The sequence below is a fragment of the Macrobrachium nipponense genome, chromosome 24, assembly GCF_015104395.2.
Source record: "Macrobrachium nipponense isolate FS-2020 chromosome 24, ASM1510439v2, whole genome shotgun sequence".
NCBI lineage: Eukaryota > Metazoa > Arthropoda > Malacostraca > Decapoda > Palaemonidae > Macrobrachium > Macrobrachium nipponense.
In genome coordinates this window covers 15,679,534-15,694,738 of record NC_061091.1, presented here as the reverse complement: position 1 = coordinate 15,694,738, position 15,205 = coordinate 15,679,534, and positions in this window count along the sequence as shown.

Here is a 15,205-nt window from a genome sequence, read left to right as displayed (position 1 = left end):
TCTCCAGGAATATGGATAACTACCTACGGGGGCCAGCACTGAAGTCTCCTAGAATATGGATAACTACTTACTTGAGAGCAGCATAGAAGTTTTCAGGAAGATGGATTACTACTTACTGGAGCCAGCATTGAAGTCTTCAGGGAGACGGATAACTACTTACTGGAGAGTAGCATTGAAGTCTCGAGGTCTCTGGATAACTACTTACTGGAGAGCAGCATTGAAGTCTCTAGGTCTCTGGATAACTACTTACTGGAGAGTAGCATTGAAGTCTCTAGGTCTCTGGATAACTACTTACTGGAGAGTAGCATTGAAGTCTCTATATCCATGGAGACTTCAATGCTTCTCTTCACTAAGTAGTTATCAAAATTTCTGGAGACTCCAATGCTGCTTTTCAATAAGTAGTTATCTATATCCCTGGAGACTTCAATGCTGATCTCCAATAATTAGTTATCCATTCATCTGGAGACTCCAATGCTGCTCTCCAGTAAGAAGTTATCCATATTCCTGGAGATTTCGATGCTGATCTCTAGTAAGTAGTTACCCTTCTACATGGAGAATTTTCGCCCCAGAACAGTGTTTGGGTTCTATTAAAACACGTCAAATATATTGGGGCTTTGGACTAAGTCATCAAGGACATTGGTCCCTAGACCAAGTTTAGAGTCAATCGATTTATGTCCAGGTCAAGATGTAGTTCTAGGCCGAGTTCAGACGAATCTGGCCTCTTGGTCTTGAGACCAATAATACATATTAAGTATATTGTGGGCTCAGTGAAAATTTTTGAGGGCAGAAGACAAAGAGACTATGTCAGTGTCAGTCATTGCATTCCAATGTCAAGACATAGGCCTAGGCTGAGGTCAGAAGAATCCAGTCTAGTGATCTCTGGACCAACTTCTGTGCAGCGCGTGAATGAAATCATCTTTCGCTTCACATATGTAGGTTTGGTTGGCATTTACCTGTTTAAGGTGTTCATGATTGACAGGAAAAGCACCAAAAGAAGGAACAAAAAGTTTGTGCATCTTGTTGCTTTCCTTTCAAAAACACTTTCATCACATAATTATATCCTGAGCTGTCAGTAAGCTTTATCTGCGTCTTATAAACATATTTTATAGGTTGTAACAGATTTCTTTGCTTTGAAAAGAAAATTAAGCTTGATGAAATGCCAGTTAAATCAAATTTACTTAGAAAATTAAATAACAGGTTAATCATTTGTACGAGTCTTTGGCTACCACGTCAAGGGCAGCACTAAATTCTCTTAGATCTAAGTACTGCTTTTTAATCATGAGGAGAATGAATGAGTTAGGTGCTAAGAATGATCCGCTGTGACCAAACCAAATCCCCCTCCCCAAAAAATAATAAACAAGAAGCAAGATATGAAAATACAAAGGTTTGGCCTTGAAGCAAAGGCAAACGAAACTTATCAGACTGCAGTTCCAGGGCTTTGTAACAGAGGGGAAAGAATGGTCATGTGGCCGTTGAAATATTGGGATGACTGACTTCCCCACACCACATGTGAGGAGTAACCTGGGAGGGTGCAGGGCTACCTTGAGGATGTAGGAAGGACGGGACTGAAGAATAAGTAAGGGGGGGGGGGGGGGGTGCAGGGGCTGGAGAATCAATATTTGGGGATGGGGGAGCCGTTGGTTAAACTGACTGTCATTTAATTTGAATTTGATCCTAACGAGAAGGAAAGCAAAAATGGACACTGAGGCTATAATCAGCGAATGAATAACTAGTATAGTGGATGTAGCAACTGAATGAAATTCAGTTTGAATTAAATATTTATAAAAAAAAAAAAAAAAAAGTAATGGACAAGGACGCAAAAATAGTAAAAATGGATCTTGAGGACATTGAATCGACAAATCCACGGGATCATAAATAGTCGACAAATTCAAGACCGAAGCGACAAGAAAGCCGGTCACGAATCCCGCGAGACGAAAGGCCGAGATAAAAACTCATATCGACTGCAAACTATTTCCTTTTTATATCCACTCTTGGACCATCAGGGTGGTTAAGGTGTGTTCTTACTTACATGACTCAAGTTCAATTACCTTCCAGAGAAATTTCCATCTAAATAAAAAACAAATATGAGTGTCACACACTATACATTAGTTCCTTTATACATCTGGTGGTCTATAATTTTTCCCAAAGCTTTCCATATCGTAACCTGTCAATGGCTATCACAATTGACTTTATGAAATTATATTCATAGGTCTTGAAATCTGCGGTTTATAATCTCATTACTTTATAAGTCGATGGATGATGTAAATCTAAAGCGTATTTCTGAAATTGACACCAAATAATGATCTACCATGAACAAACGCCTGAAGCAGTAGCCCCACCTGAATGGAACGAAGGTTGACGATCATGATTAACCAGGACTGAATATGATTTTTACCATTGCCACTATACTACTTTCCTATTTGTTTAACAACTCATTCACTTGTAATGTGAACTATTATTCGTATATCATTAACATATTGTCTATAGTAATGATTAGAAAATATGAGCAATGACATCCAATAGCTCGACCATTCACGTCCGTCGTTACAAGACAAACTGGCTCCCTCCACGGAGCATCTTCTACAAGACAGAATCTTCTAGCCCTTTGCCACAAACTAGGTACAGTTCAACCTCATCCCCAAGCAAAAGAGTAGGTACTTGGGCATGCTTCTGGTCATTAGCAGTGAAAGCCTTCCCAGCTGTTTCCCATCCGGACAATCTCAAGGAAATTCCAGCTCAGTTCTTGCCCAGACAGGAACAACAAACTTAGCAGTGGCTTGTCCCTCACGTTTCGAGTCACATTTGCTTCCTTTGGTGGCAACTGAAGCTTAACTGTTTAGTTCCTCTTCAAGGGGAAATGAGAGGACCTAGCATGACTCAATGACTCCAATATCCCCTTTCATATAAATCCTATGTTTTCCATACAACAAAATCTTTTCTTGTGTAGGATTTTCCTTCTAAAGCAGAAAATCAGTAACATTTTACGAAACAGTTATTGAAATGGTTAAAATATAACATCAGTGGATCAAGTGATGGCCCTTTAAAAATGGTATCTTAAGAGAACAATCATCAATTCCTTGTTAGGTAAGGCAGTTTAAACATCCCATAAACAAACCGCCTTACGCTGATAGGAACATTAGCAACATTTGTCAAAGTGTACGCTATGTTCCGGGGAGAGAATATATGTAAAGAACACTACTCGTTTTTTAAAATGATCTTGTAATAAAGATGCCTATCTGATACTGAATAATGATAAATATGACATCAGTGTATACTAACGCAAATCAATGACCAGACGGTCTACCTAAATATATATATATCACTTACGCTATACGGACGAAAGAGCCCCATAACCTAGGTAGTAGATCCCATCTTTTTTTTAAGTTCTCCACGTCAACTCAAAATTTAAGTACACATATTGTGACCTTATGCACAACAGAGACTCAAGGTGTCTTTAGTCTCTTAGAATACAAAAAGCACCTGACTCCCTCATATTTATTTTTGACGGTTTTACTTACCGGTGCGAGATCAACTCGACTTCCGTAAAGTATACGAGTAAATTACAAAGAAAATGGAAACTACAAGTTTTCTTTAAGAAAATATACGAGCGGTGACTTTTATAAAGCCAGTCGTCACCTTTATATGTTTGAGCACACCTTTTGAATGTAGCTAACACCTACTTGGTTTTACCCATTTCTGCCGAGTTTCCCCCACCAGAGAATGCTTCTGACAATGCGTTTAAACCGCTTCGGGATACCGGCCTTAGCGTTAACCACGACTCCTAAAGGCCATTGCTGTTGGTTTTACTCACTTCTGGAAGACGCTAGTGTGGGTTTTGCTTACATCTAGAATTAGATGATTGGTTTTACCCACTTCTGAGAGACACTTAGGTTTTTTTTTTTTTTTTTGCATACATCTGGATGATATTACAATACTTTAACTATTTGTGCAAGGTGAGTCTTTATCCATTTAAGACTTCGACTGAATCTCAATTGACGCCACAAGAGTAGTTATTTGTAACTGCAAGAAGTTCGCCCGTCGAAGAAATACCGATAGCAAGAATAAATACTTGCAGACCTTTCCTAGTCAGTGACCGCAAGGGTTTGAAACCAGGATGTATCAACCTTATTGAAAGCTTTAGAAAAGAGAATGCATTGATCTGCAACTTTATCAAATGATACAGAAAGACATCTGTTGTATCCAGCGCTGTTATACAAAGAGTTGCAATTAAGTTCGGGGAATTCGTTACCCGATTCTTTCGTTGATCACAATGCCACTGTGGGATATGAATTTCACTGGCGCTCCGCATTAATTATTTGGTAACCGGCTCAGCCGAAACGGGAATGACCAGGGAAAAATGTTTATTTCTATATTCCTGCTAATAGTCATAATAATAATTATAAATTTGGATTAGTTTGAGATTAACGAAGCGAATAATTAACTTCCCGGCCACGTCTACGCAGTCACGTTAAACAGATATACAGCTTTAATTACGGAAGAGATTCCAGCAACATGGAAATATATAGTTTATCTTGGGTTACTCTACAGGAATGCATACAATGCGCTATTATTATTATTATTATTATTAATTATATAATAATTACCATCAATAGTAATAATAAACACAATGTGGATTATTGCTAAAAACGACATCAACAATAGCTCTGGCCTACCATTTGTTTGCTAATTTACCGTTGATATCAAAAACCGTATCGTCACACACTGTTATAAGATAAGATATTTATAACAAATAGGATCATATTATATGATGGATTTTTCTTTTCTAGGTCGTCGCACTTAATGGAAAAATCAAAAGGAAGTTATAGAGCAAACCGGGCATCTCGTTTACTCCTAAACCGTGAGCTAAAATCCTTATGTACGAAAACGTATAAAGATACAGAATGCTAGAATGTTAGAATGTTTGTGGGTTCTCCCTTCGGCGGAGTGAGGCTAAATTATGGACGAGTTAGCAGAGGGCAAAGAGGGATTCACAAACCTGGTCTCCATTGATCTTGCCGAGGCCTGTGTGTCAAAGGTCTCCATCTGATGGCGTTGGTGTGCTCTCCGTAGGAATCAGACGGAAAAGCATCTGATTAAACAATTACGTTCTCAAAAATAAGCATCTATACGAAAATCAAGTATTCAACCGAAGTTCCATGAACTTTTGTGTTCAATGAAAGATTTCATCTGTTCTCGAAATTGGTACAGGAAAGCAATAAGGATACTGCGCAGAAAAAAAGAAAATCTCCATCGCATAATTTGAATTATGCCAATATATAGGGAGGGATATGCGTGAGGTGGGACTGAGGGAAGAAGATGCAAGGAAGGGAAATAGATGGAGAAAACCGACTATAGCGGCCGACCCTGCTACACAGTTGGAGTAATAAGATCGAAAGAAGAAGATAATGAAATGAAAATGGATTCTCCATCACCAGGAATCCCTTGAGACGCTTGGGTATCATACACAGGTCTGGGAAGCTTATAAATATTAGTAATTTGAAGAATTCATACACTGATGATTATTTAAATCAAACCGCCTTTACATTTGCCGCTCAGGTCCCCCACTTGATCCAATATAAAAAGTCAAAAGCCACAATCAGAGATACGAGTCTCGTGGCTAAGTGATCATCCATTTCCTACTGCTTTCTTCATTTTCCTCTGCATGCACTCTCTTTGGTCTATTCTTAACTGTTCAACTTCTTGAACATTACCCTATTCTAACTTTCACATACCATTTAAGAAAAACTTTGGTATATGTGCAATAGTATATATACAATTTAAGTAGAAGGTCAAGCACTGGGACCTACGAGGTCATTCAGCGCTAGAAGGAAAATTAAGAGTAAAAGGTCACGAAGGTGTAACAGGAGGAAAACGTCCTTTGGGGGGAGCCCAAAGAGAGACCAGGTTGTGGCACACAATAATAGATTTAGGGTAAATGTTGTCAACACTGAATGATCCTGAAAGTCATACACCCATCTCCACTTTGTAACACTATGCGACCAGACTACATTTTGTTAAAACATCTTAATGTTATTCAGTGCCCTCATTCACATTTTTATTAATTTTTTTCATTAAATGAACAGCGTTCTTTCTGTTTTAACAAAGCACCACGGAAAACTGTAGCGTACAACGCTTGATTTTCTTTCTAGTACAATAAACACATTCAAGGCCACCTTCATAGAAGGCGCTTCCATATTCCATTTCAATGAAAGAGCTTTCAGGAACTCTGCAGAACCGCCGGCGATAATGAAGCCAAAACACGGCAAGAACTTCAAACTCTGGAATATTCCAACTTTTTCGGAACGCATTCTGAATACCTGCTATAACGAAGGCAACATCTCTATCGGCAGTTTTATCCAAATGGTCAGGTCATTAACATTCACTTACGGTTACGGTCTGAGGCGAGATTTGTTCCTTAGCCCCGAGAAGACTTCTGCAGCCCCGTTTAGCCCCTTTACCTTTCGTGGAAGGGCTATATCGCCTCGTGGGCTGGCAGATGTCCTCAGCCAAGAGGCCCTTCGCCTTCCAGACCCAGCGTCACTCCAGCCACTCACTCGACGCCCAGAAATGAGAACATAACCGTTGGGGCGAAATGAGAGAGTCATGAATGCTTATAGATTTTCCATAATGACATCGTCATCTCCATAATCGAGTGGGATTTGAGTGCGGCTAAGTGGCGCTCGCTCAGGAGGCAACCTTGAGCTCGTTTTCTATGACGATAGGTTCCATCATAAACAAAAAAGAAGGCGCTGAAGTTTTCCCTCCAAGTTTCCTTCGGGGAGTTTCCAGTCGCCCTGGAAAGGCAATATCCGAGATGGCAGTGAATGGAACGGTAATGAGGTCACAGTTAGCACCTATTCCTCCGGAAGTCACGGGAAAATACCATTGGCTGAACAACACCAATATCCTCAAACTGATTTGCCGCGGCAGGAATGAGAAAGTGGGAAAATGAACGACTTTAATAATTTTTCAGAAGAGGGGAAACAATTTTTATACTCTTCACCAGATTCTTTATAGAGAAATCAGACCTCAAACGCAGGAAAGAAAAGAAGCGAACGAAAGAAAAAAAGGAGCTTTAGATTAAGGTGGAAATTCTAAAGAAAACAATTAGGTGACACGATTACAGGTCATTTTACAATGCAAATCTAATAAAATCTCCATTACAACTACCATAATATAACGCCAGGCGTAAGTACATAAATACATAATGTTGGACATTCACTGCCAAAAACATTTGAAAATTTACAGCATATAGGGTAAAGCCACTTTCAATCACCCGGCGTCCTATCACTTAAGTGATGTCTGTTATCAAAATAAATATTATTTAGGGAAAAAACACCATTGCAATCCAAAACTGCAAAGATTTACCAGACGACACTATACTGGATTTCTTGAAACTGAAAGCCTCCCGACATCCAGACCATCTAGGAATGAAGGACACGGAAGAAAATATGTTTACAAGTGGAACTGGAAACATATCGAACGATATATTTACAAAGAGACAGAGAATACACCGGGCGCAATCTTCACGCCGAGGAAAGGAAAGATATCGAATGATATTTCGGAGAATATTTCGGAGAATTTGCGGGGCGGGGGGGGGGGGGGTGGGTGAAGAAAAAAAAAATCACTGGGGACAAATTGGATGGAAGATTTTGTTACATCGAGAGCATCTCTTGCTGGTCGACTGTAATTCCGAAGATGCCAGGAGGAGGACTTCCATAGAGAGAGAGAGAGAGAGAGAGAGAGAGAGAGGGAGAATTTTAATGGGGAGTTTATGACCCCCTGACTGAAGAGAGGCACGGAAATAAACGCAGAGCATAATAAGTTGATTAAATAATGGATTGCCACTAAAAAAAAAAAAAAAAAAAAAAACTGGAACTTGTGAAGCAATTGCATAAGCGTACTTAAAGGCACGGCGATAAATGAATAGTGGAATAAATCAGTTGTAAAATAATGAAGTACACTAATCAGAATCAATAATGTATATATATCAATGAGTGTTACTCACTATATAGCCTGGCAGACTAATTCTTAAAAAAGTTAACTTTGACGTTCAAAAACTTCGTCGTTGTTGGGCCCTTAAATATCAATAAATGCAAAAATAATAATAATAATAATAATAATAATAATAATAATAATAATAATTAATAATAATAATAATAATAATAATAATAATAATTAATAATTAAAAATCTCTCTCTCTCTCTCTCTCTCTCTCTCTCTCTCTCTCTCTCTCTCTCTCTCTCGTCTCTCTGCCCTCCTCTCTCATCTCTCTCATGTGAGAGCTGGTATGAATCTCTGACGAGAATAATTCTATGTAATGTACTTCCTGTATCAAGATGCCTTTGTTATTTATGCTTTCATCGTGTGTAAAGATTATCAGTCACAAAGCTGATTTACCACCGATGTTCTAAAATAATAACTTCTCGCTATACCATGAAAGATATAACATACACATTTAATTACCAAAAATTGTTGAGATGAAAAATAATTTTCCCATCAGACTGTCACAAGAAGAAGAAGAAGAAGAAGAAGAAGAAGAAGAAGAAACCTACAGAAGCAAAGTCAGCGATTGAAAATTGAAGATGAAACATTCATCAGCGTTTAACTCGAATAAATCTTGGCGTTGCCAATATAAATAAATTACCAAGCAGAAATGATCACGGTTCAAGCAGACTGAAGAATTCTTGAATTATTCATTCTCCACATCATATCGCCTACACGGCAAAGTCCAGGTATGCCAGGTATCGAGGGCATAAAAAAGTCAACAGGTCACTGGGCAGACGTCACGTGGCATCTGATTGGTCGCAGTTTTCGCAAGAGCACGTTGGCGGGAGGCCAAAGGTCAACTTTATCCCTGACAGGGGTCAGAACAGAGTTCATTGCAAATGCCACTGAAAACTTCGTTGCCGAGTCTTTGTCAAACTGGAATCACGAGAGGCGTAGTACGTGTTTGACTCATCCGCAAACATGACATTTTTCATTTCTAGAACCATTAGAAAGCACTAAATTACCCTGATCCACCCATCGAATAAGTTCCGCTACTGTTAATTGAATGACTTGCGTGGAGGGCTTAGATACACTTAAGGATGTGAAGAATTTTTTTTTTTAAATCGGGAAAAATGTAAGAAATGTAATGTTTTTAAAGACACGAAGGACTTTGTTAACTGGACAATTGAGGATAATAAAGTAAAAACACAATAAAAACACAACCCCCAACAAAAAATCAAATACGTACAAAAAGACGTCCAAGCCGTAGCGGCTAGTACCCTTAAAAAAAAGAAAAAAAGAAAAAAAAAAAAAAATTCGAGGCAGCGGAAAACCTGAAACGGAAAACGCTTTCCATCCGACGATGTCTTTTTTTTATGATGTTTTGTTCCGGAGTTGAGTCCCAAGACTTTCGATTCCTGATAATTTAGGCCCAATGACTCTCTTTAGAAGAAAAAATGCTCCCGTTTACAAACACGGGGTTTGGTATTAGTGTCTCCCGAAAGACGGAGAAGAAAAAAAAAACATCCTGAAGATGGAGATGTTTTTTTATGTTCGCAAGAAAACAGGCAGAGTAATACGGGAAATCGGAGTAGTGGTGGGTTTGTGTTGGCTGATTTTAGTGTTTTCTTCATTCTAGTAGTTGCTTTTTATATACATTTTATTACGAAGTTTTAGTCGAACATTTCTTTCATCGTATTTTACAGATATATAAAATTGATTTGACATTATCATCTTCGCAAAAAAAAAAAAAAAAAAAATTACTTTTTCTCCTTGACCTTTAAGAGAGGACATTTTTTTTATTCGTTGCTATATGACCCCAACCCCCTTCCCCCCAAAAAGTGAAAAATATTGCATTGCTAATACGTCTCCACAGCCAACCAATTTTGGTCAGTTTATTTGTTATTGCTTTTACTTGTAAACACTTGAATTTCTTGTAAATATCTGAGATTTATTTAACCGCTTTCTAGTTATCACTGTTATCAATTTTACAGATCAGCAGTTCTCTTCAGTACGTCCAGTTCCTTCGGTCTAGATTCTCAGAATCAGATTTTGAAAACCGGCAAAAAAAAGAGAAAAACAAACGAATAAAAAATAATCCTGAATGATGACCTGTCAGCTCTGAAAAAAAAAAACTACGTATGCGTACTGGTCATTGACTTCTCTCTCTCTCTCTCTCTCTCTCTCTCTCTCTCTTACACAAAAGAGTACTATCTCTAATAGTTAACCCAGAATTTCAAGTTTCTCAGCCATCTTCCTGCGGCCAATAAAGTTGAGCACTTAGCGACAGCCGGCACCCCACCGATATTGATATTATTGGGAAAATTTCTAACTATGCTCCATCGTATAAGCGCAAAAACGAATAAAGAAGATTCGATAGAAAAGTATTAGAAAAACGTTAAATAAAAAAAAGGTGACATTAAAGGTCACTGATGTGTCTATGATAGGTCTCCTGCAGGATCGGCCATCAGAACGAAAATAAATGAAAAATCTATAATTTCACATAAATTGCTGAGTACAAACTGGTGAAAAGTATATCGATAGTATCACTCAAATAATCCGGAAATTAACAATAAATAAAGAAAAAGAAATTGAAAACAAAAAACGCGATATAAAAAGCTAAAGTATACAGAAGAAAAGACACAAATATATTTAAAAAAACGCGAAATAAAACTAATTTATATAAAGAAAGGGTTACTGAAGTAGAGAAAACTGAAGGAATGTCTACCATTATTCGCGAGTAATTGGTTTCCCGCGAATCTTCTTTCTTATAAGGCAGTGAGGGTCGTTGATATTCCGGACAGGCCGCCCAATATGGCGAGGCAGAAGGTTGCTGAACACCACCTGGTCGGACCGAAGAAAAAGCGGGAAATAATTGACTCGGGGGGAGGGGCGGCCCCCCCACCCCGCCTCCTAGATGGAATAGAATGTTTCAGCACGAGGCGTGGCTGGAAAGAATAAGTATTCCGATTCAGACACAATTAAGGACAGTATTTTGTTGTGGTTGTTGTTGTTTATGTTTTTGTTATAAACAATTGGCTGGTAGACTCAGATTGTATATTGCTTTTCTGCACGCATCTCTAAATGACACGAAGCTGCATATGAGCCAAGAAATAGGAGCACATACACATACATGCATACACACACATGTCTGTGTATATATATATTGTATGTGGATGGGAGAGAGGGAAAGTGAAAGAAAGAGAGAGAGAGAGAGAGAGAGAGTTTGATGACAATCGAGGGCAAATATTAAAAAAAATTTATATGCAATGATATCGTTTTTTAAAATAACATTTACGATTTTTTCGTTCAGTCAAAAATTTTACTTTGGTTTACTGTCAAATTAGGAAGAATGATGATGTGAGTGCTGTGTACAAAAACTATGAAAGGGCAACATAAACAATCATCTGTAAGGTGTGATTGTGAGCCTTTGTACGCTGTTAAATACTCTGTCTACTGAATTTGAAAGAGAGGTCAAATATACGTATACGCTGTTAGGAACTGGATTAAGTACGACTCGACAGAATGTTTATGAAACTGGGCCATGCGAAATATTTAGTTATGGTTAGACATTTCTATTTGCTGTGTTTTGTCGCTCCGAGTACCAGTTCAGTTTGGTCGAACAATTTGTTATTATTTGATGAAACAACAAAGAAAATAACGAGGGGAGTCGGGTGGGGATTTAGGAAGAGTAGTAACACTGTATGCTTACAGATTTATTTGTAGGATCAAGCAAAACATTCCCTACTTTCTTTGACTGCTTGTTAGATCCATATTTCCAAGTACTCCGTGGACTGGTACAGGCTCAATTGAACTGTGATTCAGTACTTCGTGCGTTGGTTTTGAAGTGAGTTGATTCTGTACATGAAACTGACGTCGTAGTTATTTATAACAAATTGAAACTACTTTTCGACCGGATCAGCTTTAGGTATGAAATCTGATATGAGGGGAAGTGTCTTTTAAACAAAATTCTACTTGAAAAAGAAAGATTATAACATCGACATGAAACGTTAAAGATAAAAACACACGTACAAAAATGCGCCGAAATTTCTTCTGCACAATCGAGTTTTCTGTACAACGTACAATGCTGTATAAAACCTTCAGCTACGACCGGAAGCACTTCAGTTGCTTCGCAGAATCGGTAAAATGAGGGTGCGGCCCACGCATCCGGAAAGCTCAGCCGGATCCATGGCTGACTTTAATCTTAATTAAAATAAAAACTACTGAGGCTAAAGGGCTGCAATTTGGCATGTTTGGTGATTAGTGGGTGGATGATCAACATACCATTTTGCAGCCCTCTAGCCTCTGTATCGATTTAGATCTGAGGGTGGACAGAATAAAGTGCAGATGGATGGAAAAGGCCGGCATCAGCATATTGTAATTTGACCGTTTCAGCCTCGTCACAAACATCATAATACGGTGCAATGTAGGCATTACTTAAGGTTCTTTGCAGCGTCCCTTCGGCCCCTCGCTTCAACTACTTTCATTCCGTTTACTGTAACTCCTTTCATACTCCCTTTCTTCCATCTTACTGTCCACCCTCTCCTAACAATTGTTTCAGGGTGCAACTGATTTGAGGTTTTCCTCCCGTTACACCTTTCAAACCTTTTACTATCAATTTCCTTTTCAGCGATGAATGGCCTTAGTTGCCCCCAGTGTTTGGCATAATCCCAAAAAATCTATGTAAATGAAATCAAACATCATAATACAGATTACAATTCCACTTAATAAAAGACATAGTATATTTTGATGTCAGTAACGATTCTCCCCATTACAACTTTTGCTCTGGTTGGTTTGTATTTGCTTCAGAGGCTCTCTGGAATCAGCTCCGCGTCTTGACAGCCCTGAATCGTAGTGCAATTCAGTTAGCCATTTATTCGGCAGACTTTCTCCTTAAACGTTTTTTTTCTCTCAGACAGCATAGATGTTCTTTATATAATTTGAATGCATACTATTCCTATCGTTGATATACTGAAGTTATTAAGTCTCTCTCTCTCTCTCTCTCTCTCTCTCTCTCCAGGAACGAAAATGAAATCAATGTTCAGTTAGGCTCGCAACGGCTGTAGTGATCTTATCGGAGTAGGTAGAGATGCATTTTCCCAAACTTATTTAGAGAGATTCGTATCTCTGCCACGCTGCTTATATTATGTTTTGGAATTCAGAAATGCCCATTGGAACCGGGTTTATATTTACACGGTAGAAGTCATGTTTGCTTTATCGTCAAGGGAAGTTTCATTATAAAGTGGAATGTGGGCCTCGGTAAAAATAAATGAATAAATAAATAAAAACTCAACCGTAAATAATAAGCAGCGTAAACTTACATTTCATTAAAAGTTGTATACAGAGCTCTAGTGTGCAAACGTCCTTTCAAAGAGCACAATAGTCGACGTCTATTGTTGAAGGATCCGATATTATGAATATTAACTGCGCCTCGCTACAAAGGCCTTCGTTCGGTGCTGCTTCGTGTAACGAGTGACCAGACGCTCTCTTAATGCGGTGTGCATTTAAAGTTCATATTGTAGATAGATGTATAGGGGGGTAAGATTGGATAAATGCTCCTGTATTTTAGCGGAGGGGTTTTCTGCATTTATATGTGTAACATAAAGAGGAGGGTATGCTATGAGATATTTTAATAATATATGATGTGATATGCTATGACGTTTCTTAGAATGCAGAGACTCATCATTTTAACTTCCCTGGAGACAAAGTGTTCGAGCGACACCTTAGAAATGCTGACTTGTCTTTCCTTGGGTGGTGTGATATTAAGCTTACCTAAGCAGGTCAACGCTCGTCTGTCGTTATGGGTGTTTGTCAAAAGTGCCTTTGAAAAGTGGATATAAGTGGTTTCTGGGCGTGAACAGTGTGTGCGAGTTCGTGCGTTCGTACGAGCTATGTCCATACATAATAGGAATGTAACTAAACCATAGAGAGAGATTGTTGCGGGAGTCAGGCGAAGCCATGGAGGCTTTTGCCTTTTGTGAAAGTGCTTGGAGATTCTAGACTGAAATGGGTAAGAACTACTGTGCTTTGGCCAAAGGTGTGGCTTGACTGTATTTTTGATATTTTGTAAAGATGTTCTATTTCATTTAATCTTTTGACTTTTTATTTTTGCAATTGTGTGTGTTTATCAGTTTGTTCTCCTGTCTTTTAACAGGCGATTCTGACAAAGGGGAATGGTTTTTGGAGAGGAACAATATATATATTTTGGAGTTGGTGTTGACTGACCACTAATGTCATGACTAAACTAATGTTAGTTATTTGATTAGTTATTGGGGCTCAATTAAGCTAATTTGGACTTTGAGAACCTAACTATTTGATCAATGCTTTGCTTTTAAATAAATGTATTTTTGCAATTCACGACTCTGATTTGGTGACCTAGATAATGGAGAGAGAAAAAGCTGTTTGGTATCAGGAGAGAGAGAGAAACGTGGAATCGAGTGAGAGAGAGAGAGAGAAAAGTGGAATCGAGAGAGAGAGAGAGAGAGAGAGAGAGAGAGGAGAGAGAGAACAGATAGAGAGAGAGGGAGAGAGAGGAGAGAGAGAGAGAGAGAGAGAAAAAGAGAGAGGAGAAAAACGGAGTGTTCCAGTATATGGTATTGTATCCTGTATATTATCTTAATATTATATAATATATTATGTTATATATATATATATATGTATAATGTATATATAGTATATAAATATATATATAATATATATATATATATTATATATATATATAGATATATATATATATAGCATTGTCGCTTCTAGAAAGTCGGATCTTTAATAAAAAGAGTATGGCCAGCAGAAACTTCAGCATTTTTCGTTAAAACTTTTATTTTTATCCAATGCCTACGTTTCGGGATACAAATCCCATCTTCAGGGCTAAAAACAAGGAAAAAATTAAAATTCTGTACATTAAATCAGACTAAAATGGGGCGCAGTAATAAATTATGCATTTTTAAATAGTAAAAAGCTTTGCTTTTTACTGTTGATCTCTTATTCAATTAGTTACAGTCTTACTTTTATATAAAATTCGTATTTTACTGATATATTTTTAATTAATCTATATAATTCTTTTAAAAATGCATAATTTATTACTGTGCCCCATTTTAGTCTGATTTAATGTACAGATTTAATTTTTCCCCTGTTTTTAGCCCTGAAGATGGGTTTTGTATCCCGAAACGTAGGCGTTGGATAAAAATAAAAAGAATTTTAACGAAAAATGCTGGAG